Below are 22,475 nucleotides of genomic sequence, written 5' to 3' on the forward strand. Positions count from 1 at the left end.
ACGAGTTAACAAACACAGCAGTAAGTGATGTGGGTGAAGGAGCATCCCCTTGAAAAGACTTTAGACCCCTCCCATGTCCTGCATTTGGAATATGAACTGATCCCATTAGGTGGACACTAAAGGCTTCCAATTAAGGTCGGGAGGACATACCGTCATTTTTTTTTTTTTTTTTTTTTAATAAATTTTATTGATGCAAAATTGAAACAGTAGTGACTTTACAGGTACAAAAATGGCTGGCTATTCTATAGTTTAGATATGTGGCGGCACTGATGTCACCGGCAGTAGAAGGAGGTTGTCGTATTTTGGAAGGCTGCAATCACGTCACCAACATGCTGACTGGAGTAAACGAGGAAGCGATCCCGAGTGGTCTTTGAAGAGGGGGAGGCGGGTTAGAGCGATGGCTTGGCCACAAAAACGTGACTTTGTCTAAACCTAACCACATCCAACCACGGTTCTTTTCCCAAGCCTCACCACAGTAATTAAGGACGTAATGTCATTCATGTGGTACGAATTTATAGGATATCATACGAACCGTTCTATGAGGATAGGTTTTGCTCCGACAAAACTAGCAACTAGAAGGTGTCTTTGACTCTGGGACAGTGTGACAGGCACTGTTCATCCTTCTCTGATATTTTATAGACCAAACAATGAATTGAGAAAACAATTTGCAAGTTAATAGATAATGAAACCAATCAATAGTTGCATCCTTACATTCAGCAATGTGGCCATGATATAGTGAACTCATGACTGTAGGAGTTCTCTCTGCAGCACTTGCATTGGGAGCATGCATCGGCTTTTGTCTCCCACGTCGTCTCCTGAACATGCATTTATATCTTCTCGTGAATTCCTAATGTAAATATAGACTTTAAATCCTTCATGGGAGAGGTGGACTCTAATATTAACAATGGAAACTACTACAGAGGGATACAACTGCAGAATGCCGTCCAAATTCAGTACCAATAACATTAATGATTTAAACTTAAATCTTGGTAATATATTTCAATTTGTGGTAGATTTTGTATTAATTCTTTTCTGCGTCAGTTTGTTCTGCTGCTCCTCAGTCATCTCTCTCCTCTCTCCTCCTCCTCCTCCTCCTCCTCTCCCCCTTCTCCTTGCTGCAAATCAGATATGACAGGAAATATTGTCCTTGTAATGGAGACTCAGGGCACTCTGCCTCTGTGTCTCTGAAACACACACACACACACACACACACACACACACACACACAGCTAAATACACAGATATCCATCAACACAAAATGAAATGCAACCCTGTACACACACTTCAATGCTACACACACACACACACACACACACACACACACAGATTGTACCAGTACGAGTCTTGAACCGACTCATGTTGAATTATTTTCCTTTTGTTTCTCTCCGTCTCTCGCTGTCCTTCTGTCTGTCCTGTACATCTGATCATTATCTCAGTTTAACTCTTTAACTGCCACTCTGCCCAGTAAACTGCTCGTGGACAAAGCAGTTGTATCATTATCTCTTAATTGACCAGCAGTTTAATTAAAAAGCATTGAGCATTTTTTGGATTTATCTTATTAATTATATAAAGAGGTTTAAATCGAGCTTATTATTAAAAGCTGATAATAATTGCAATTTTCAATTAATTTCAAGCCAGCGGTCATCTCTGGGTTTGAATTGTGGTTTAGGTTTGAGCCATGTGAAGCTACATCTGACATTCAGATGCTCACTGCTGGATCTGAGGTGCTGATCAACAGACCTCACGGACAAAAATGAAATGTTTAGGATTAGTGCTCGAACGGAAGATGTTATCACACTAACTAAATCGCCAGAAAAAATGTTAGGATTGTAGGTTTTGCAGACCACAGAGACGTTGTGAAAGTTATGTAGTGGATATGATGAAACTTTGGATGTGGTTAACGTGGTTCGGTTCAGGCCCAAAAACCACCTGGTTATTACGAAAAGATCACAGTCTGGCTGAACACACCTGGTTTAGGGGGCACAGTCCTCACTGGAATCACAGCGATGTCAGCAAAAATCAACTGCTTTTTGTGCTGGAAAGACAGCGATTGGTTGGTTAAAGTCACCCATGACTGGGGCCTGAAAAGCTGCACGAAAAACAGCAACGGCTCCCTAAAATTAGCGATGTTTGAGGGCTAAAAAGCTGGTGGAAATACAGTGATGATGTGGTTGGTGTGGTCTGCAGTCTCACCTCAGCGACACACTATCCACAACGCTCTCTCATACCTAAATGACAGAATTGGTCACTTTCCACTGACTTCCATAAATAGTGGCCCTAAAACAACATATTTCTCTCCGTTCCCAACTAGTTAGGTTCAAGCAAAAAAAATGACTTAGTTAGTTTGAGGTAAAACATCATAGATTGGCATTAAGTAAGTGCTTTTGTCACATATACAGCACAAATGACATGTCACATATGTCACAAGCACAGCATGCCACACATACTAGCACACTAAGCTACGTTGTTATCAGAAGAAGATAACTTTGACCTCAGGACACAAACACCAGTCTCCTTGGTGAGAGTCCTCAACATGCTCTCATCCCAAGCCATCACATATCGCCGCATTGTCTCTGGCTTTTTACGTCTACGTGTTACGTGCTAGGCTGGGTATGTTAGGGACGCCACAAGCAACGCCAACAAAAGCACACGATTGGATTTAGGCAACAAAAGCACGTGGTTAGGTTGAGGAAAAAACATCATGGTTTGGCTCTAGCAAACATGAGGCTCTTGGGTGAAAGTCTGGAGTTGTTGGATCTATCCAGCTCCTTATATTATGTCGTTACTGGCAGCGTTTCATACTGATGCCATCCAATGGCATATCATACTGCTGCAACATCTGTCCATGTTATGAACTGATGGCCCCATCTCCATGTCATACTACCACGACTCTTGCTGTCCAGCCAACCGGCAGCGTGTAAGAACACGCGAGAAAGGTTACATCCGACCGCGCTACAAACTGACGCTGCCTGCTGGTGTTTCACACCGCTGCAAAGGTGGCTTTGGGCATTAGGTGTGCCTGACACTGAAATCACTGACAGAGCGATGGTATTTGAAGACTTAAGAATGAAAATGGGCTGGAGTCCTATGTTTGTTTGACCCATCCCTCACCCCTCCCACCCATCCTATTTGGGGGTTTTCAATATTTGTACGTTACGCGGACTTTGTCGCTTTTTATGCTACATTACGTCACACCCTCTTCTGCTCTTGTCAGAATTACAAGGCCACTAGAGGACGCTGCCTTACAATAAACTTAAATATGGGTTGCAATAAGCTGCTTGCACAATCAACCAAATTTGTCATTTGGCATTTGTGGTTTGCAGAAATTTGCAACATTTTTTGGCAATACAATCCACAAGTCATTTCTAAAGGCAGCAGGTAGCACAGAAAAACTTAAAATAACTGATAGGCCAAATTTAGTCAATAAATTTAAAGCCTTCAGTGGTGTGTGATGGAGATACTGATGTCACCTTTTCTTCTTGGGGTTTGTTATTGATAGTGCAGTCACAGTAAATCTTTAGGTAGATGATTATTTTAAAACAAATAATCTTTAGACATTAGCAGCATCCTCCAGCTGCAGTGCGACAGTTTAACCTGATAGAAACAAAGGATGTGCGACCGCGTGCAGTTGTTTTCCAACTTTTGTGGTGTAGGAAAAATTTCCATCTCTCTCCACATCTCTCTGTGGATTTGTCAGCTTTTAAAATGTCTCTATCCCCCCAAAATCACTGTTTCAAAAGTCGACTCGACAAAGGAAAGTCACCCCCCTCTCTCTCTTCTCCCAAAATAACACACTATGACTTTCTTAGTGTCTTTTAACCACGTTTTAGTTTTGCCCTTCAACTTGGACTTCAATCTCACACTCAGATGTTGGCTTCCTCGATGTTTGCCCCCGAAACTTCAGTCCAAGATTTATTCCCTTTTCAACAAGTTGACGTCTGGATGGAGACGATGTTTTTCACTTCTCCTTGACTCTGAAGGATCAGGAGACGGAGGGAGGGAAAGAGACGGAGACAAAATAGAGGAAGAGACAGGGAGATGGGAAGGATAAAAAACTGCAAATAACAGAAAGATGAAGAAAACAGAGACAGCGAGAGGAAAATTTTGAATTTTTAAAACTCTTGTGTTCACATCCTCGTCAGAAACAACAGGCAGGGATGAAAGAGAGAAAAGGTTAAGATGCATCAATATCTTCTCATTTGCATAACAGGCAGGGTCTTTCCCACGTTTCCTCCAATCAGAGCGCTGGGTAAATGCGTCTGATTGGCTGAGATGTGAAGGGCATAGCGACCGCAGGCGACACCTCGGTGAATTATTAACGAGGAGCATCACTCTATCCATCATTTTAAACACACACTCTTCCAGATAACTGTATTAACACAGATATGAATGGAGACGGACAGAGAGAGGAAAGACAAATCTGTCCTTCTTCTTTATCAGCAGCGTAAAAACGAGCAGCACTGAACTGGGTGGTTTCACATTAAGCTAAACGATTTTATCAGCCAGACGTCTCTTTAGTGTATTTAAATGGGCTCTTAGCAAGGTTAAAGCAGCTGCAGTCTGTCTCTGTGGGAACTAAACTTACATTTCTGCATGGTTTGGCCACAAACTAAATCTTTTACATTCCTGCAGAGCATTTTACAAATACATTTATCTCCCTCCTTCCTGACAGACAATGGTTTCAGTTCATTTGTATAAAAATCTACTAAAGGACCTGATGGATCCGCCACACACAGTCAGTCACCTTAAATTTCTGCTGAGTGATAATGAACTCTTCAAACTTTTCCTGGCTCCCTGTGTTACCTTGAACTGTCTCACCCTCCTAATTGTTTAAACCCAAAATATTAACATTTCAAAACCCTTTAAAGAGAACCAAAGGGATGTTAAGATGAATTAAAGTAGTAGAAGTAAACAAGAGGAAGCATGGATTCACAGAGAATTTTTAAAAGACTACACAGGCTCGGTTCTCGATTGCTTTGAATGGGGGGGGGCAGTTAGAGATGTTGGTGTGTCAACAATTAGTGTTAATACAGGCTAATCTGAGTGTTCTTTAGGACTGTGAGCTATAATGGGCACTGTTTGATGTTTTTATCTAAAGCTAACTTTAGCTTTTTAGGGTTGGAGGACAATAGTAGTTCTGGATCCACAGCGTGACATTATGCAACCTGACGTCTGACAGAGAACAGTAGCTGATTTGGTGTGTTGTAGCTACACCTTTGCCACTTACGGAGAAAGTACCAATTTTCCTTAAAAAACCCCACTTTGTTTCGTGAGTTGTTGAGTTAGGGAAAACTTTATAAATCTTCTGAAATGCTGTCTGCAAGAAATTCTTAATTACTTGCCCCCTCTTGTAAATTTCACAAAGGTAACACATTTAGTTATTCCTTTCTTTGTATTAGGAAAAAAAAAAACCCATACACACTTTGTGTCAGTTTGTCACGTACTGTACTGTACTGTACTGTACTGTACTGTACTGTACTTTACTGTACTGTAGTACAGACTTGTAGCCTAAGAACTCACAGTCCTGCCAACAAGACACAAGTATTTCCATGTATTGTCCTGTAAACCCTCTCTAAATAGTTGCGTCTTGACTCCGCTACATTCATTGAAGATACGAAATTAAAACACTGCCGTTTCTTTAGTGACAATTAATTGCTCAAAGTGGAGAATTATTCAGGGCTAAATGTGCCTTTGTTTGGTGTTAGTTTGGCAGTGATACGCTGTCCTTGAACTTTAAACACTGATGCAAGAGCAGTACATATTTTGACATGTAGGGCCACTGCCCAAGTGTCAGAATTTGACAAGTTTGAAGAAAGCATGTGTTGGAGTTTCACATTATTATTTTTTGTGCAAAACCTCTTATGCTGCTCAAAACTACCTTGTATACATTTCTTTTGAGTTGAAAGTACAGATAAGATGAAATGTGCATCTTCTATGCAACCTTGACGAAATATCCAAGACTCTGAGGTGTGTGTTGTTCATCAGTTTATAGTCTACCTGCATGTGGTCAATGTGTGCTCCAAACTGTCGAACAAAAAGGGTGCGTTTGGAAATACTCCGAGTGGTGGACAGCACTCTGGTGCACACTGGGCCGTTCGTAAATTCGGAGCGCTGTTGGAATATACCGTTTGGTTATCCAGAACACCGCACTCTCACAGTGACAGGGTGACAATTAACTTAACCATTCTTTAGTTCATGTGTTATATATGTTATTTTTCATTTTAATGCAGAGTGTCAGTTTGGATAAACCAAAGTACTCAAAGAAATCTGTACGTTGGTGGAAACAGATCTGTAGTGAGATGTCTGGCCTTTGCTCATTTCAGTTACACAACGCAGACGTCAGCAGTGCAAAAGCACAAATAAACTGTCCGTCCATTTACTTTATAGTTTGATTTAGACATTAATAATTCTATGAATGGTTATATCACTTTCTGCCTTCCTGAAGACGACTTCCTGATTCATAGAATTAAGAAATTAAAAAACAGCGTCAGTCGTAAGTCTACAGTTCTCTCCTCGTCTCTTTCATGTCAACCTGCGCCTCACTATCAGTGAATGATCATTTTCCCTTCAGTTCTTCGTCAGATTGTCCTCTAAGATGTGACTCATCTGTAAACAGAACAACTGCAGTTCCCTCTAATAACTCGAGCAACATTCAGCAGCGAGTCTCCAGCAGTTATTTGTTCAGTTTTCCTGCAGACGCCTCGATGTGTGTGTGGACGAGTCTCTTCAAATATAAAGAAACGCCGTCGATAAACGGCGGCTGAAATGCAAATCTGAACTGCGGGGGTGTTTGTGCAGAATCATCAGCAGATTGGATAATGGTGTGTGTGTGTCTGTGTGGGTGTGTGTGTGTGTGTGTGATGGGGTAAAAGCAGCTCTATTCTCCAGCTGAAGCCCCTCATCCTCTCTGTTTTCATTCTGACACACTGTGAATGTCAAAGAGCTGCACCGAGCCCGGCCTGTCAGTCAAGGACCGAGCGAGTGTGTGTGAGAGAAAGTGTACGTCCATGTGGATGAGTACTTATGTGTGTGTGCGCCAGAGAGTGTTTATGTGTTCGAGGAATGGTGTGTACTTCTGTGTGTGTCCGAGAGGGAGTGTATTGTGAGTTGCCAGAGGATCTGTGTGAACAGTGATGTGTGACAGAGAGAGTGAGGGAGAGATTTGGAGCTCAGAGAGAAAGAGAAGGAGCGATCCAGCTATAGAAAAGGAGAGAATAAAAAGAGGGAGAGAGAGATTTGGAGCCCAGAGAGAAACCAGGCGAGAGGAAAAAGTGAAAGAGGGAATCCGAGAGAGAGAAAGAGGCTGGAAACAAAGGAGTAAAAAAGGAGCGCTGCCCAGAGAGGACGGAGGGAGGGTGGTAGATGAAGGTAGACAGACAGTGCTGTGATCTGAGCCTGACTCTGCTGGATTTACTGGATCAGACACACACACACACACACACACACACACTAAACTCATCTTTCTTTCTCTCTGTTTCTTTGTCCTTCATTCCCTCGCTCCCCCAGTCTTTTGTCCTTCTCTTTCTTTCCTTCTTTACTATCTTGAAGGCATTATAAAAAATTGATAACCTAATAACCTTCTCAGAGTCGCTGTCACATTCGTACACTATCCACAGATTGTTACTTCACACAGAGGGCGAGATATTCAGGCTGATTCACTGTCCAGCAAAAATTATTTTCCTTCAGTTAAATTCAGGCAGAATAGAAACTGTAATGATTGCCTGTTCAGGTCGGGTGCATCTTGGTCCTCAGCAACATCCAAAATTAACATTTTACTCACCAGCCTTATGGGGACTGGTAAGCATATTTTTTGCTGGCCAAAATTAGGGCAGGGTGATATGGCTTGAAAATAATACCTCAATATTTTTAGGCTATATCTCAATACATGATATATATCTCAATATTCAGCGGCTCCCAACAGGTGGGTCGCGGTCCAGAAATGGGCCACCTGAATGGACCACAAGTGACTCGCAAATGTGTCAAGTTTGTAAAAAACACATTTTATTTTCAACTGCAGTGAATTTCCAGCACAGAGCTTTTATTTTGAAGTGCCGTTCCCCGCTAGCTTGACGACATGGCCAAACACAAGTATAATGCTGAATATATTAAACTGTGTGGACCTTTAGGTACAGTCACAATTAAGTTAAACAAAGTAGCAACAGTCATATAAGACATTTAAATAATGTAGTGTTACAGTGAGGTTGAAGTTCTGTTATAATTAAATAAATCGATGCGGAATCACTGGTGCTTTTATTTTGAAGGACTGGCTTGTCTTAGACTGGAGGTGCTGTCTGTTTTGCTGTGAACTTTAAGCTTCCAGTCAACAGTTGTTACAAACAGTTACCGTAAACTTAAGCTGTTATCGTGATGACTAATTAGTCGCGGTCTGGAGCCAAAAACATGAGCCTTGTCTGCTCAAACTATTGTCACACTCACTAAGTTAAACTGTTACCACGGTGCTGTTAAATGTGATTATTTATTCACTGTGAGATGGAAACACACCAACAGCTCTCCAGTTCATGTATTGATATTAGCAAGTCACACTGGTGATCCATGGTCGCAAAATGCAACTAATCAGTTGTGGTCTGGAGCTGTGAAGATACAAAAATGCGAGCGTCATCTGCTCAAACTTTTGTCAAAGTCATTCAGTTAAAGTGTTACCATGGTGCCCTTAAATGTGATCGTTTATTCACTATGAGCTGGAAACAAACTAACATCTCTCCAGTTTATATATTAATGATATTTGCAAGTTGTACTGGTGCTCCATGGTCGCAAAATGCACCTAATCAGTTGTGGTCTGGAGCCATGGAGATACAAAAATGTGAGCGTCGTCCGCTCAAACTTTTGTCATAGTCATTCAGTTAAACTGTTACCATGAGTAGTATAAGGGGACCAGCTTTGCGCGTGCATGTGAAATGCGCGTGCACGTGAGACGTGCGTGCGTGCACGTGAACCCCCCCCCCCCCCCTACACCCGCCCCTCCCCACCCCACCCCACCCCCTTCCGGTCCCCACACCGTCATATGAAATCCAGCTCTCATTGGTTAAACATAGCGCCTCCTTCTGGGGGGCTGGTTTCCAATGAAACCCTAACTATTGGCTAATCAAAAGCCCCTCCCGTCATACGAAATCCTGCTCTCATTGGTTAAACATAGCGCCTCCTTCTGGGGGGGCTGGTTTCCAATGAAACCCTAACTATTGGCTAATCAAAAGCCCCTCCTTGCGCCCCTGCACCGGAAAAAATGTCGACAGGTGTTGATTCGTCACCTCGCCGGAAAGTAGCGACAAGTGTTGATTCAACACTTCACCTAGCCCAGACCACTGCGCATGGCGCCGGGATGTCCGAGATCAGAGGAATTAAGAATGCACGGATGTTTTACAACGACCCCCCTGCTGTGCAGCATCTGTTCGGTGTAATAAATGTTCAGACATGTCCGGGCAAAACACGAGAAGAAAGTACAGTAGCCAATCATACAGCAAGGCTAGACCAACAACCAATCAGGGTTTTATGATGTGTGTCGTGTTTGTTTTATTGTTTTACCCAAATGTATAAAAATCCCAGTGAAACAAGCAGAGGATCTTTTTTTTAAAAAAAAAGTCTAGGTTGCGTGAAACACAGCGGACCCTTTTCTACAGCTTTTACTGCGGACAATGGCCTCAATTAACGGTAAGCGTGCCTAAACTATATTGGATAACATTGCTCTCTAGATACTTAATTTTTCTCAGAAAAAACATTCTAAAAACAACAACTACAAAAAAAAAAAAAAAGTATTTCTCATTAGGTACAGCTGCTGACGATTCCGGAGTTGAAAACCGTGCCCCTGCACCCCGCTGCAGCAGCCGTAAGTTAACATATCATTTCGTAGTGTGCGTGCTTGTGTGTGATTACTTATTTTCATTATTACTGTTATTAAATTCTAAATCTAACGAATGTATTTTCGTTTTAAATCTTGATCTAATGAATGTATTTTATTATTATTATTTTAAAGAGTGTGTTACTAAGCTAAATAAATGGTATTACTTTCCAGCTGCAGCACAAAGACGCTCACTTTCGTTGAAAAGGCGCAGAACAGACCCTCCAGCCTCTGCTGCTGCTAGAGATTTTATACCGTAAGACTGTTTTATTTTTATATTTTATTTATCATTAATGGGAGAATGCTTGCATCATTGCAAACATCTGTTTTACCTCCTCTTTCTCCACAGTGCACAGCGCAGGCCACTGAGACCCTCAATCAGTTTTCTAGCGGGTTTAACACGTAAGACACAATGTTTTAACGCTACTTTATATGAATATTATGTTAATATGTGTCGGATACAGAATACTGCTAACATATCGTGTTGTTTGTTTTTTGTTTTTTTCCATAACAGTGCCTGGGCGATTCACCAGGACTACCCGGCTGAAAATTTCCAGAGGGTTACACCGTCAGGACAAGGATTTCTCACGTAAGACACGTCGTTATTTAATAATAATAATAATAATACTAATAATAATAATAATAGCAGCCTAATAATGATAATAATATTAATAATAATGATAACGTTAATGTTGTATTTTTTTTAATAAACAGTGCTCAACCGCCTGAGCTGACGGCCACGCAAGAAACAAGCGCCGCGGTAGCTGCGTTACTGGTTGTCCAGGGATTATCTGCGGGTGAAGCGGGGAGCGCACTAGGATCGGGCGGTGTAGAATCGGCTCCAACGGCTGTTGAGGAGTGCTTCAACGGCACATTCGAGGAGGTCGGGGAGTCTGTGAACTCGTTTCCTAACGGTCGAGAGGAAGTCGGCGGAACAGCGGACGCCCAGCAGCGTGAGAGGGCATCGATCAGTGAGGAACACGGGCCATCTCCTCCTCCTCCTCCTCCTCCTCCGCACCGGCGGCTATTTAACGTGGGAATATCTACAGAGGCTTTGTGGAGTCAGCAGGAGTCGCTCTCCCCACCACAGAACACCAGCCTACAGCATCAGCACGAAGTAAGCAAAGATCTATTTTCTACGAGTACACCTGTGAAGGCTGGCGTTGCTGATACTGGTGCTGCTTCTGCTCCCGCAGCGGGAGAGGTGTGTGTGGGGAATCTCCCACAATCCCCACATTATTAAGAGGTGCTGAGTATATTCCAGATTTTGATGATCTGTAAGACAGTACTGGTGATTACAGACACCGTAACTTACCCGACGTACTGACATTATCACCTGTACCCGCTTCATCTCATCCCCCTCCCAGTGTTTTTGCTGACGTTGTTGTTGAAAACGGTGAGGAGGAGAGCATAGCATTTATTGATGCACATCCAGGCCAGGCCTCCAGCCCGCCTCAGCCTATCCCTTTTCCCCTGCCTCCTCCAGTAGGTGTTGTTGTTGATGTTGATGAGAGTGTAGTGTTTGTTGATGCGTATCCAAGCCATCCCTCCAGCCCTCCCGGCCTATCCTCACCCCTGCCTCATCCAGTAGGTGTAGGTGTAGTTGTTGATGCTGATGTTGAGAGTGTATTGAGCCATACGTCCCCGCCCTCCACCCAGCAGCCGCCTACCCTCCTCAGCCTATTACCGACCCTGTCTCACCTCTGATTCTCCCACCCCAGTGGCTGTTATAGCAAGAGAGAACGCATTGCGCAAAACCAGGTGCAGGCATCAGGCTAGGCTGAGCCGGCGCGAACAGCGTCGGAAAAGATTTGCCGAGACGCGATCCCGCCGCCTGGCACGCGAGCGAAACCTGATTAGGAGCACTAAAACTAACGAGCGACGCTACAGAGCCCTTAATACACAGGTACATTTGCTTAAACAGAGCGTCGGCACCTTAATTGAATTACAGCACACAATCACAACATCAATAAATAACTTAGTAGACGCACTGTATAGAAAACAGGAGCACATTGTTAAGTAAACGTAGATAATGGCACCACCGAGGAAAATGTTAAAACGAATGAGCACCCAGGTCGGGATGGTCGTTATGACACAGATGACGAAAGCACACATTTTACTGATAATGTCGATTCGTCCCAGTGCACTACAGAGGCGGCGCGTGCTTTGACAGGTACAGTTAGGGAACGTTTTAACACACCCTCTGGACCAGATGTACTGGCTAGCCACAGCAGTGTTATGCGCTGGTCCAGATACATTATAAAAAGAATGCGGGGGATAGAGAAGAGAACAGCACTGTTTTTAAGAGACAGAATTTTATGCCCATCATCATCAGCGTCATCACCATCACTCGCTTGCGGTTCAGGTTCTGGTGTTGCTGCTACTCCCGCTACATCTAATGCTGATGTTATTGTAGAAATCGGTGTTAATAATAACAACAGTGACAACGATAATATAGCATCACCATGCCGCTGCTGTCAGTTCTGGGACTGTGAGTGTCTCTCGTGTGAATGTGTGCGTGATAATGGAGCCTCTGCTGAGCATGCTGCTATCAGTTCTGGGGCCGTGAGTGTCTCTGGTGTGAATGTGTGTGATCGCGGGGTCTCTGCTGAGCATGCTGCTATCAGTTCTGGGACCGTGAGTGTCTCTGGTGTGAATGTGTGTGATCGCGGGGTCTCTGCTGAGCATGCTGCTATCAGTTCTGGGACCGTGAGTGTCTCTGGTGTGAATGTGTGTGATCGCGGGGTCTCTGCTGTGCATGCTGCTATCAGTTCTGGGGCCGTGAGTGTCTCTGGTGTGAATGTGTGTGATCGCGGGGTCTCTGCTGAGCATGCTGCTGCTGTCAGTTCTGGGGCCGTGAGTGTCTCTGGTGTGAATGTGTGTGATCGCGGGGTCTCTGCTGAGCATGCTGCTATCAGTTCTGGGACCGTGAGTGTCTCTGGTGTGAATGTGAGTGATCGCGGGGTCTCTGCTGAACATGCTGCTGTCGGTTCTGTGAGTAACTCTATGGTCTGTCAACACGGCGCAGGAAATCCGGTAGAAGGAACACCTGCTGTTCCATCTACCAGTACAGGCGGTGCACAGTTGCGTGTCCGTGACATACCTAGATTCAACGCTGCCGAATTTCGCCAGAGGGTCGATTTCAGAGACGTTAGTCTTGATAACATCACCCAGGCAATTGACGGTGTTAGAGAGAGGTTGTCATGCGTGATTGGTGCAGCCTTAGAGGACTCTCCTGCAGGTAGTGTATTAAATGTGGTTTTGAGAGGACCATCTCTAGCCAGCGATGTGCAGGCTGTTTTAAGCTCTGACAACGCATATAACGCTGACGAGTTTTTGGAGGTGGTCTCTGTTGTGCAGAGTAATGACACGTCGCTGACAGATGATGATCTGGAGTTTGTTGTGACCGTGGCACGGGTAGTAGTGGTGGTGGTTCTAGACTGAGGCTAGGAAGTCCCTTATGATGAAATTTTATCTAAGAAGGAAGGCACCTGTATAACCCTGAAAACGACGTGTCTCAGAACAGTCTTTGTTTCTCTCTTTGTCTCGCCCATTTTGTTAATGAAAGCTTGTCTGCCACTGATAAAATGCAGTATGCTAAACAACTGCATAGCGCTGTAGGATTTGATGAAACCCACAAGGTGTCGCTCTCTGATATCACAAAATTTGAACATCACTTAAACATAAAAATCGTAGTATTCCACCATGGTTCAGGGCGTAAACACCTGCAGTGTTACAAAACCCATGACGCTGTACACGCCAGCACTGTGTGGATGTACCTGCACAATGACCATTATTACCTGATTGTAAATAAAACCGGTTTCTTTGGCGGTACCTATGGGTGTGACTACTGTAACGGTTCATACACAGAACCGTTTAAGCACGTTTGTAAATACCTCTGCAATGTTTGTTATACACAGTGTCACATGCACACAGGGGCCACTGTAAAATGTACAGGGTGTAAACGAATCTGCAAGTCCAGACACTGCTATAATCAGCATAAACACCCTCACTCTAAACACGACGCAGCGCCGTGTGACAAAGTGAAATATTGTGAAGATAAATGCAAGCCACCAAAGTGTACACACTGCGGCGAGGCCCTAAATGAGAGCGATGCTGTACACCAATGTTTTATCCAGCCGCTGAAAAACAAAACCCACACACAAAATACATATTTTTTGATTTTGAGACACGTTATCACGAGGGCAAGCACGAAGCAAACTTTGTGTGTGCTATGGACACAGAGGGAAACAAATTTTGTTTCAACACCCTGAAATGCGTTTGTTAAACGGTACCGGCAGCCAAAATATAAGGGGTACACATTTATTGCACACAACGCCTCTGGGTTTGATAATTACATACTGCTGGAATATTTTGTGCAACAGGGGATCCCTCCCACAGTAACCATGCGTGGCAGTAGGGTCATCCTGATGTATGACAAGGCGTTCCAGCAACGCTGGATCGATTCTTTCAGCTTTCTACCCATGCGTTTATCCAGGACACCGGCTGCCATGGGTTTTGAGGACATGGAGAAGGGGTATTTTCCGCACAAGTTCAACACCAGGGCGAACGAGTACTATGTGGGGAAATACCCCGACCCCTCTTATTACGGGTACAACACCATGTCTGACAGTGACAAGCATAGGTTCATGATCTGGTATGACACCGTCCGTGAGAAAACCTTTGATTTCCAGACAGAAATTCGCCACTACTGTGTTAATGATGTAGAAGTGCTTCGCAAGGCCTGTCTAATTTATCGTGAGACATTTATCAGGTGCACAGACCTCGACCCGTTCGCGTTCACGACACTGGCGTCGAGATGAAAGGGCGTTTTCAAAACGCGCTTTTCTACCCAAAGACACCCTTGCCCTCACGTATGAAGGCGCATACACGGCAGAATAAAACCTATTCTGAGGTGTCTATGCAATGGCTGGAATACGTGGCCAGGTAGAAGGCTCCAGATTAGACACGCTTTGAACCACGGTGAGCAACAATTTGGGCAGTTTTTTGTGGATGGGTATAACAGGGCCACAAACACATGCTACGAGTTTGCGGGATGCTTTTTTCACGGATGTGTCAAGTGTTGCCCAGACCGAAGTGAATCCTGTCACCAAAAACCCTATGGCAGTCTGTACCACTCATTCTGTGAAAAATATCAGCGTTGAAAAGTGTGCATGGTCTGCGTGTGGTGGTGATGTGGGAATGTGAGTGGAGGCGCTAAAACGCGTTCAGACCCATCTGTTCAGGCGCACCTCAACACTTACAGGCTCAAAGAACGCCTCGACCCACGACAAGCCCTTTTTGGAGGGCGTACAAACGCCATCAAGATGTACCACAAGGCTGATAACGCAGATGAGAAAATCAGATACTACGATTTCACAAGCCTGTATCCTACTGTACAGTCACATAAACAATACCAGGTAGGACACCTCAAATTATCCACCGAGATTTTGGTCCGGTAGAAAACTATTTCGGGTTTGTAAAGTGTACCGTGCTTCCTCCCAGAGGTCTGTACCACCCCGTACTGCCCTACAGGTGTCACAAAAGGCTCATGTTTCCGTTGTGTGGCAGGTGTGCTGCGAGTTAAACCAGACCAGTGTCTGTGCGCATACTGACGCGGCGACAGCTGTCAGGTGTGTGGGTCTCGTTTGAACTTCAGAAAGCTGTCGAGAAGGGGTACCTGATTGTCTGCATTGATGAAGTGTGGCATTTCCCAAACAAGACAGACACCTTGTTCAAGGAATATGTCAAGACGTTTTTGAAGTGTAAGCAGGAGGCGTCAGGCTGTGATCGGGCATGTCATTACTCCTGCAGAGAAAGCCCAGTACATACGTGACTACCATGAAAAGGAGGATTTTACTCGATGCTGACAAAATCTGTGTCAACAAGGCGGTCAGGAATTGTAACAAGCTTCTCCTGAACTCATTGTGGGGCAGATTCAGCATGCGGAGTAACATGCCCTCCTGCGAGTTAATTACAGAACCGGAGAGATTCACGCAGCTCATGTTCAGCGACCATTATGACGCGCGTCAGTTTGGGTTTATATCCGATGACGTGGCCATTGTCCAGTGGTGTCACGCAGATGGTAAGGCGTCCAGAGTGAATGATGTGAATGTGTTCATAGGGGCTATGACCACCGCCTATGCTAGGCTGATGCTGTATGACTTGTTGGACAGGCTGCAGGAGCGTGTGCTGTACTGTGACACGGACAGCGCCATTTTCACGTCCGCCCAGGTGATTGCCCCCTCTAGGCTCATACTTGGGTGACTTAACCGACGAGATCAATGACGGTGATGTGCGGGCTCCCAGAGGAAGATTATATCACAGAGTTTGTGTCTGGGGTCCAAAGTGTTACGCCTACTGCACAAAACTTGGTAAAACGCAGGTCAAGTGCAAGGGTGTCACACTTAACGCCAAAATGCAGCAGTGCTCACCCACGAGTCGCTTAAGGGGTTGGTCCAGTCCTTTGTGACCAATCAGAACACTCAGATGCATGTGATCACAGAGCGGAAACCATCAGACGTGATAAAAGAAGTTTCATCTTAAAAATGACGAGTACACAAAAAAGTCAAGGTTGTGTATAACAAGCGCAGAGTCCTGTCAGACTACAGCACCCTACCTTATGGCTACTAACATCTCTTTTGACTCAAGACTGCAGCATCCGTTTAGTTTGGTGGTGAGTGGTCCCTCAAATTGTGGGAAGACATATTTTGTCAAGGGTCTTATTGAAAATGCATCTACAGTTATTTCACATAACATTGATAATTTGGTCTACGATACTCATGCTGGCAACCTTTATATGACCAACTCCTTAAATTAAGAGACATCAACTTTGTTAAAGGGTTACCCGATTCCTGTGTGACGACGAGCTATTACCCCGGACAAGACTAATCTACTCATAGACGATTTAATGAATGACGCAAGTGACAATATAGAAGTTCAGAATGTATTCACCAAATATGTCCACCATAGAAATCTCAGCTGTATATATCTGGTTCAAAATTTGTTTATACAAGGCAAGGCTAGCAGAACCATTAGTTTAAACACAAACTACCTTGTCTTGTTCAAAAACCCTAGGGATAAATATCAGGTTACACTCCTGGGCAAACAGATGTTTCCGGAAACACTAAATATTTTTAGAGGCGTTTACTGACGCCACTAGTTCCATACGGTATCTCCTCATAGATTATAAAGCTGTCACTCCAGACCACTTGAGGCTCAGAACCGCTTTGTTGTCAAATCAGCAGGTTGTTTATAGGCCTAAAAACAAACAAAGGGCTAAATACTGGCGTCACGCGTGCAGAGGAATCTAGCCATGTTGGAGTTGTTATATAAAGCAACGCCGGGTATGAGAAGGGTCATTGTGTGTGGCGCTAGCGCAGACTTTATCGATGCACTCTGTGAAATAGCTTTAAATGTGTTGAGAGGTAACATCCCTTTGACAGAAAAACAGTACTCTCAGTTAAAAAAGAAGAGAGGCATCATCAGACTGGTTATGGACAAAAATGTTAAACATTTAAATAAGAAAAGAGGATTAACCAGAGCGGCGGGTTTTTACTACCACTACTTGGAGCGGCTATACCATTTATCACAAGCCTGATAAGCAGAGGTTAAGAAAGAAGAATATGGAGCATGCACAGAAGATGTTTTTGGTTCCTCAGCATCAGCTTGACATGTTAAAACAGCAGCAGCAGCAGCAGCAGCATCAGGACCAAAACACTGCAAGCATAAGACAGGTAGTACAAAACGACCTTGACCATATGTCTGACATATTGAAACTACCGGACACAGACATATATGAAAAAGCCAAAAAATACTCTCAAGTACTGCAGCGTTATTTGGCATTGGTGAGACAGGGTGAGCGTGAAAAAACTGTACTGACCCTGGCAATGCCTGATAACGAAATTAGACCAGAGGACCGCAGACCTGATGATGATGATGATGATGATGGGCATAAAAAGGACACGGTTTTAGAGGGTGTGTTAAAACACATTCCTAAAAGAAGTCAGAGAAATGCTGAATACATTCTAGATGCAATTACCCGCTCAAAGCATGTTTTATCCTGGACAGACAACGCTGAAATTGTTGTTAACGGCCGTCCCTCCACGGTACTCATTTGTATGACCTGGTGAAAAGTGTCACTGCATCACACAATATTTCAGACATTTCTAGACCACTGGGGTGGGACGTGTTCCTAAAAACCCTAGCCCATTTAAACATACCTTTAATGGCCATCCCTAACAAACAGGTGCGTGGGGATATAGCGGAGTATAAAAGAATCGGAGACGCCCTAGTTTTTCACCCATAAAAGCAAGGGAAAACGGTCGGTAATAGGCTCACCGGGTGCTTTAGCGCCCACTAAGGACACCTGCTTCAACACGTTCACTACCTCACAGACTAAACACTTCACAGTGGGAGGATTTTTAATAATAATAAAAGTGTGTGTGTGTGTAATTTTGTTACATTTGTTCTGATTTCTTTATATTTTTAATATTTACTATTGAATGTCGTTTGAATGTATTTGTTTTTTTTTTAACTTTTGACCAATTTAATGTATTTTTGTTTTATCTCTTGACCATATGAATGTATTTTTGTTTTAACCCTTGACCTATTGAATGTACCATCATTTTTCATCATTACTATTATTAAATTCTTGACCTATTGAATGTATTTTTGTTTATAACTCTTGATCAATTGAATGTATTTTTTATTTTTCATTATTACTATTATTAAATTCTTGACCAAATGAATGTATTCTACAAATGTGTTAAATAAATGGAATGTCTGAACTGCGGATCATGCTTTCTCTCTCTCTTTATTTATTAGAATTATTCACAGTCACACAGCATGTTGCTGCACTGTACACATGTAAAATTATATCCACGACATACAGAGGGCTGTATTTTGTTTACAAACTTGCACACCATAGCATCATTGCGTGCCAGATTAGCACTATACATGTTTAACATTCTTGTAAAAGGAATTCCTCTTTGTATATGACACAGAAAAAAGACACAATGCTGTCCACAGGCTGTAGAGTAGTTGTTCTGAACCTGCCTCTGGGAATAATACACGTCTGCACAGTTTTCAACGAGGTATCTGTATATCTCCGATGGAAATTTGTCGCTGTCGGGAGGGTTTCCAAAGCTATCAAAAAAATATCCATGCTTCTGTTTCGTAATATAAATAGCGAGCCAGTGTTCACCGGGCATGTTTGAGGGGTGTGTATTCACAACCAGCATGGCGGGGAACGCTGTGCCTTTATGGTTTGACAGTTGGTCGCATGCCAGGACTCCTAAACAAATTGTCCCGTAAATGAATCTTTTATTGAGGATGCCGGTCAGATAGATATTGTTCATGGCTGATACCGCTTCTTCATTTTAGTAATAATCCAAAAGTACTTGTCTCTTGTTTGATATTTCGATAACAGAATCGTAAACAGCATAACACACGAGGTTAACGGTGCGCTGTAGAGGTACTCTGAAACGGACTTCCAACCTCACATTACCACTTTTAATCAGTGATACATTCCCTGCACGACCGTCGTCAGGTTCCAGATTGAAGCAAAATAACGTGTAACCATTCCCGAAATCATTACGTGATATGGCCAGAGACCTGTCTTTTAAATGACGTCCTGTAGTTTGTACCAGCTGGAAATACTCTCTCACATACTGACCTCTCTGAAATAGTGGCTGAAAGGGCTTTGCAGGGTGAGACTGCCCGTCTGCGTACAAGCTAATAAACTCTGTATCGTAATGCTGAAAACAGAAGGGGTTCCGGTTATAGCTCCCCGAATATGCCTCATGGTCAACAAAGCCTATGATGACGAATTTGGGGATTTGTCCCATGTAAAGATTTTCCTGGTTGCACACTCTTGTTCCTGCAGGTATGGAAAATGTTTTCAGAGCCACTCTGTCAATAGCGTATTTAGCGTTAGTGTGCTGCAGTGCCCTGCTATGCGCCAATCTAACGGCAGGTGCCACGCCACCTTTTTCACAAATAAGCTAGCCGTCGATCTTCACGGCGTATTGATTATTTTGCGCGCAGTCATTAAGGCAAACTCGTCCTTTGATCGAATAAATTTTAGGAAATGTCTATACCGTTTAGCAATAACTTTTCCTGAAAAACAAATCGGAGTGTATCGGTGCTATTAATTCCACAGTGCGACTGTTGACGGTGTATCGCCTCTTTCGGCTAGGCCTTATCTCCGGTTATGGAGGCAGCATTCATGTGGTCTGCTGTGTCTTTACAAAACAGGCCGCTGCTAAACTGCGTATCCAAGGTGTCCTTTCCGTAGTTGATTAAACACTGATTATCCTCGGCACGGGTATGTGTTGGAAGATTGGGTTATAAGCCTGTCTCCTAACATGATATCCACTTGCGAGAATAACGTACACCGGGTAATTTACAAAACCCACATCTGCGGCTTGGGCCAAATCGGTACCATCGGGTTCGTGATTCTCGCGCATGTACAGGTAGGTATCGTTTAGATCAATGTAATCCTCGCCGCAGGCTGATATAAAAATTCCAGAGGCCCGGCATCCCGTAATGCCAAACCGGGGTATTTCGACAAATGTAGATTTTTCAATGGATGTCTGTGTACGGCACTGTGAACAGATCCAGCTCCGTCTTCACACATTCTTCCGACTGGTTGTGTATGAGTGCCATGGCTGTTGATGTTGTTTTCTCTTCTCAGACTAGAATATGTCTTTACGCAGAATCACCGCGCGTCTTTTGGAAGTTGTGCTTCTCTTGGTGGCCGACTTCTTTCTGATGCGTCGTGTCACTTTGACGGTCGTTTTACGCTTTTTGGACCTGCCGGAGCTGCGACCCCTCGATGAGGGGGGTCTTTTTGACGGTCTTTTTCTGATCACCATCAACCCGTTTCCTTCCTGTCGTCTCGATACAGCGCTTCTGGCAATGTTGGACGCCATATCCCCTACAATGTTTACAGCCGCGTTTTTTAAATGTGGCTTGGCGATGCTGAATCCTTTTTTAAATAACGGTACAGCCATTCTAAGCAAGCCTCGAAATATGCCGCCTAAACCGTTACCGTATTGTGTACTTGAACCTATAAATCCAGGTAATTCGCCACCCGCTTGGTTCATGTAATATGTCATATATCGGGCATCGACACGCACATATGGTGTGTAGGCCATTTTCAGGTCTAGAAATACTGCTTCACAGGTCTAAAGTGTAGTTTAACAATCACTTTTCCGCACGTGAATGGTATATACTGGTTTTGATCGTTTTTAACGATATCTCGATATCGCCAATGACAGATTTGGAGAGCGATGTATAGTGTGGCTTGTCATATGTCAGAGTGGGCATACGACCGACCTCCGGCGTTATATTTATACATCGGAGGAGCGGCACGTGGCTGTCTCCCACTAGCTGATAATCAACAATATCGCTGTAAACATATATTATAAACTCCCCAAAAATATCTGCGGGTGAGGAGAGGCGAGATTTTCTTAAAAATAGGGTCGCCGGTATCTCAAACGGCTCACCGGGCTTAAAACCCAATATTTCGCCAGTTTCGCGAACGTCACCTTATATCCTTCTCCTAAAAATGAACGCGTGATTTGTAATGTTGTTATATTGAAGACCTAAGCGCGATGTTATCGGGTTACCGATGCATTTAGCATTAAATTCTTTTAGTATTCTGGGAATGGAGTCGTAAAACCCGGCAAACAGTGTTATAGTGGCTGTCTGGTTGGTTTTACTATCGTATATTAACACGTCCGCGTCAGAAGCAGGGAACGTTGACCACACCCTAGGTACTGAAGTTCAATAACCCCACCTCGCACGGTTCGCTCAGAACAATCGGTTTTGCTAATTTTGTTCGTAGCGCCATATCTTGTTATTAGGATACACGTAGCGATGCATTACTCGGTAACGTGACATAAAATCCGTTCTTGTTCTCCATCTTCTTGATGTTGTTGGGACGTGCGACAATTCCAAAGTGGCTGTGTAAACAGGTAACATCCCGTGATATATATATATATATATATATATATCACACGTCAACGATGTCCTTTTCAGAGACCCACGAGTTAAATTTCTCAGGCCACCCCAACCATTTCACAAGCGCCATCTTTTTCCGGCCTATAGTTTTTCTGGATATTACTTTCTCTATTTTAAACACCTTGTTTTTGTCAATGATTACCGGCTGTAGCTCAGGCTCGTCCAATGTGCCTTTTACCTCTTCACCCGAGCAATCTGATATTCTATACACAGGCTGGTCGCGGGCTATGCGCCTAGTTATTGTAAAAACTCGCCTGTATATGTTTGTTCATAACCTTTTCTAAACACACCGCGAGTTTTGATATTCTCACAGTGTCCCCTACATTATATTTGAACGATACGATCTTCTGCGGTTTCTTCTTCTTCTTCTTCTCCTTGTACAGCGTGTTAAAGACGAGCTTCGTTGTCTTTGTTTACATCGGATGGGGTCATCTTTATCGATCTGTGGTGAGACTTGTTGTAAGCGTGACGAGGTCCTGGACGACATCAACATATCTACGCGAATTAACAGAGATATCTCCACATGCTGTCTTAAATGTTCTGTTGAAACGTTCAACCGTGCTAGCCTTAGTCTCGTTTGAGGTAGAGAAATGTT

At 43.7% G+C, this 22,475-nt stretch overlaps 1 protein-coding gene and 1 long non-coding RNA gene across 5 annotated transcripts in view; both read left to right on the forward strand.

Annotated features, from left to right (window-relative positions):
• The window catches only part of LOC125900837 (neuronal PAS domain-containing protein 3), a 489,872-nt gene that overhangs the window by 106,291 nt on the left and 361,106 nt on the right, over positions 1 to 22,475 (forward strand). The gene's annotated exons all lie outside the window — the stretch shown is intronic.
• Positions 9,415 to 10,227, forward strand: LOC125900897 (uncharacterized). The gene is made up of 3 exons (XR_007450895.1): positions 9,415 to 9,841; positions 10,028 to 10,109; positions 10,203 to 10,227. It is a non-coding gene; the product is annotated as an uncharacterized LOC125900897 (long non-coding RNA).

The sequence above is a fragment of the Epinephelus fuscoguttatus genome, linkage group LG14 (assembly GCF_011397635.1).
Source record: "Epinephelus fuscoguttatus linkage group LG14, E.fuscoguttatus.final_Chr_v1".
Classification (NCBI taxonomy): domain Eukaryota; kingdom Metazoa; phylum Chordata; class Actinopteri; order Perciformes; family Serranidae; genus Epinephelus; species Epinephelus fuscoguttatus.